A 4,515-nucleotide genomic window follows, 5' to 3' on the forward strand; every position below is an offset into this window, starting at 1 on the left:
AAGACTCTACCCTGTGCCTTTATACATTTTAAACGAAAGCGCTAGTGCTGGTTTAACAGTGAGCATAAAACCTTCTTTTTCGGGGCTTTTTGGTGCTGAATCAGAGGGAAGGGGGCGGCTGCAGTGGGTCGTGTAATGTGTCTGCATGTCCTGTGCTGTACAGCAGCGCTTGCATTTTATTTATGCAAAATACATGTAATCTGGGCTGCCCAACGGCTCTGGTTGATATTGATGGATGCTTGGTTGATATGGAGAGGTTTGCTTACGGAAAAAAGGTCAGTGCAGAAATTTTGCAGTCCAGACTGTGTTACTGATGTGGAGGTGTGACGGAGAAGGGTTAAAGGGTTCCATCACTGTCCATGAAGAAGCTTGGTGCAGAGCTGAAATTCCCCTTTAGGTCTTCTGAGTCTTAACCCAAAGCCCTACCTGCTCCTCCAATCTTCCTCTGCAAGTACGCGTCAGGTTTGGAGGTAGGGCTTCCTCCATGAGTCTCCAAGCTCCAAAACTTTTCCATATTTCTTTCTCTTCTACTACCATCGGCAACGAAAAGCAGAATTCCCAGGAATCAAAAGTTGATAGATCAATTCAAGACCAACTTTATCAAAACTATTACAGTTTCTCCCCTGGTTTCTCTGGATATCGAGGTATTTCAGAGCACTAAATGCTGACTGCAAACTGTAGACTCAGTTCTTCTTTTAATAACTGCCTCTTAACATATTGTGGGTTTTTGTAGAGTTACTATAAATTCAAACTGAAGAAATATGACTGGATATACACAGAATTGCAGTAAGTGAAATGACAAGGAGAAGCATCTGTACCTAAGTCACTCGTATTCCTTTCCTCTCAAACTGTCTGAATCCATGAGCTCTCCTTCACACCCTGTGCTGTGCACAATACATCTCGTATCTCCTCCATTCTGTCAAATTAGCTTTCTTTTTGTTTTTTCTCCTTCAAAACCATAACTCAAAAGCTACACCCTGTGCTGTGCACAATACATCTCATATCTCCTCCACTCTGTCAAATTAGCTTTCTTTTTTTATTTTCTCCTTCAAAACCATAACTCAAAAGCTCTTAATTGCTATTGGGTATTAGTCAAAGGTGCGTTTGATTTGCTGTTTTGATCATTTTTTACAGGAAATGCTTAGGAAGGGGCGGCTCCCTTATATATATTAATTTTTACTTTATATATGATTAGGATGAGCTTGTATTTGCCATATTAGTTGTCTTTTCTGGGAGTCAGTCCTGCACTGGGCTGAGCATCCGGAGCCTTCCACTGGGGTCAATAGCAGTGGTCCATGCTCAGCCCTATGCTGGACTGCCCTGCATGTCCTCAGAACATCCTTAAACACCATCTAAAGAAGAGAATTACGGGGGAGATTTCTTGCACCCTCACTCCCCAGCGAGGCTGAAAAGTACCGAAACTCGAATACAACAGAACTTAACACGGTAACCCACCTCTTCATGTGCCCCCCCACCATCGTTCTTTAGAGCTGGGGAAAAGACTTCACAGCAGAGCAATCCCATAACTGGATTCATAGGGAAGTGTGAAGAAAAGATCTAATTCTAAGATATGAGAATGAAAGTACGGTATAGAAACAACTATGCTGGAGAGGAAGCAGTAATGGGAATGCAGTGTGAAAATCTTTTCTTCACACCTGACCTGGAAGACTCTTCAGGTGGGACATTTAGTATGAAACCAGACAAAGTACTGGCTTATGTGTTCGTGTTACAAAGCATGTGTTTTCCAGGAATGAGCTGGGACTGAAAGGGTTAGATGCACGGAGCAGTTTCCTCTGGTGGCAAAGCTGATTTAACAGGTTTCCACCACCTCAGTTAAACTATTTGGGCTGAGGAAAAGAAGAACTACTTTTTTCAACCCCTAATATTTTTAAAACTTGGATCATCTTGCTTGCCCCATATTTAACATTGCTGTGAAGAATTTGTCCTGCTAAGCATGAACTGAAGCACCCCAACTGGGACAGCATGCTGGGGAGGGGGTGGTGATAGGGGACATCAGATGGAAATGTCCCCTGTGCCACCAGAGAAACCATGTGCTCTAAGTCCTCTCAGCAGCTTTATGGGGATTTCCCTCTGCTCAGCAAAGGGGATGACTCTCAGATGCTTTCCAGGAGCATCCAAGGGGTTTAAACACCAACCCCCAGTGAAACGTAATGGGCAGGAGGTGTCTGAATCCTTCCAACCCTCTGGGGTCATGCCTTGGAGGAGCCCAAGGAGAGCATCCTCCTGAGATGGGATGGGGTAGGCATGACTGTAGGAGCCTGTCTGCCTTGTAGAGCCACGTCAAGGTGGGGAGACCAGGGGAACACAGGGGGGAGTGGGTTTATGAGGCTCCTTTGAGCTCAAAGCATTTTACAAGGGGTAGGGAAGGGCTGCCTCCCCAGCCCCAGGTTGAAAGGAGGGCTGGAGGGAAGAGGTGGGAACTGGCAACCATCCATGCCCTGGCCCTGGGGGAAGAAGGTGGTGGGTTTGCTGCCTTCACCCCTCCCACCTTTCAGCCACATTAAAGCCTGATTATTCACGCTTGATGCCAGCAAGGCAGGGCCCCGCTCCCCCGCTGCTCCCAGATCCCTTCCCCGAGGGGCCACATTACCCCGACGTGCACTGGCCCATTCGGGGTGGGGTTCCCGGGGCACCCGGTGAAGGTGGGGGCGCAGGGCCAGCACCCTCAGCCCCAGGCAGTGCCTGCTTCACCCATCCCGTATCCCACGGAGACATCACTCCACCGGGCTCTGAGGGACTGCGGTGGCTGTCGAGAATCATAGAATCATAGAATTTTTGGGGTTGGAAGGGACCGTAAAGCCCATCCAGTGCCACCCTCTGCAGGGACACCTCCCACCAGAGGAGGTTGCTCCAAGGCCCCTCCAACCTGGCCTTGAACCCCTCCAGGGATGGGGCAGCCACAGCTTCTCTGGGCAACCTGGGCCAGGCTCTCACAACCCTCACACTAAAGAAGTTCTTGCCCACATCTCAGCTCCATCTCCCCTCTTTCAGGGTCAAACCCTTTCCACTCGTTCTATGGCTCCCCTCCCTGATCCAGAGTCCCTCCCCATCTCTCCTGGAGCCCCTTGAGGGACTGGAAGGGGCTCCAAGGTCTCCCTGGAGCCTTTTCTTCCCCAGGCTGAACCCCCCCAACTCAGCTTGCCTTCATAACAGAAGTGCTCCAGCCCTCAGAGCATCTTCGTAGCCCCTAGAAGTGGCTGTCCTGCCATGGGCTGCGAGCTCCCTGGGGTGACCACTGTTGGCCTGATGGGTGCCACCAAGGCACATGGACACCACAGGTTCACCAGTCACGCCGGCCACGCTGCTTCTGGCATAATCAGCCCTGGGATGAGGAGACAAGGAGGGACGCCCAGCTGCCCAACCAAGCAGTTGGGGCACGAGGGATGATGTGAAAATCCAAGAGGAAGGTGAGAGGGAAGGGAGAGGACTGAATTGACCCTTTTTTCCCCTCTCTCCATTCACATGCTTACAGATTTTTATCAGGCTTTTTAGCTTCAGGGCAAAGTGTTCCTTTATAGTTCCTTCCAAAGCTCTGCTGCCAAATTCAGGCTGCGGTTGCAGCAGCTGTAACCCAGCCCCCAAGCCCTGCACACCCCTGGTCGGGGAGCAGTTGCCTAAAGTTGGTGGGGGAGAAGGTTTTGGTGTCCTCCAAGGCCTCCCTGTACATGTTTGTGAACATTCAGTACGGGATTTTGCCCCATTGCAGGAAACCCCTTTGCCAAAAGGCACATGGTTGCTGCAAAACCCCCTCCATTTTCCCAAATTTCACATTCTGAGGGGCACCACGGGCATCTCTTCCTGGGATGCGACTTCCCAGATAGTCAATGGGTACCACCAGCTGCTGATGCTTTCGTGGGATGCCGAAAGGCAAATAGAGGAGTGTTGGGTGTGAAACCCAGGGTGATGGGCACCAGTAAATACCCAGCCAAGCCCGTGACACCCCCGGGAAAGGGGCTGTGCAGCACCCTTTGTTTGGGGAAAGGAGAAGGGACAACCTGGCTCTGAGCAGCTCTGCCCTCTCCCAGGGCTGAAGACAAGGGGGTCACATTCTTGCAGGCAGAATTGGGCACTTTTTATGGCCAGTCTGGGGCTAGTTTCCCCCTCTCTCCTTATTATTTTTTTTTCCTTCCCTTCCTCAACAGAGTCTTGCTCGTTTGCCATAGGAAGGTTCATTGTTTTCCCGCCTGATATTTCTTTGATTACTTTAAAAAGAAATCCCAGAGGCTTGTTTTCACAAAATACTGATTGCATAATTGATGTGATTATGATGTATTTCGCTGTGTCACTGCAGCTCGGTTGATTATTTGGAGAAGCTGGGAGCAGGGGTAAGGCTGCCATGTGTTGTGCCTGCGTGGCCAGGGCTTTCATCCCGCTCCACATGTGTGCGAGTGCCTTCCCAACACCCTTTCCTCCAGAGGGGGAACCCTGAGAGACCTTCCTCAGCACGAGGAAAAGGATGCAGACCCACGAATCACTGACACCAACAAAACAACA

The sequence above is a fragment of the Calidris pugnax genome, unplaced genomic scaffold, assembly GCF_001431845.1.
Source record: "Calidris pugnax isolate Ruff unplaced genomic scaffold, ASM143184v1 scaffold76, whole genome shotgun sequence".
In the NCBI taxonomy this organism is placed as follows: Eukaryota; Metazoa; Chordata; class Aves; order Charadriiformes; family Scolopacidae; genus Calidris; species Calidris pugnax.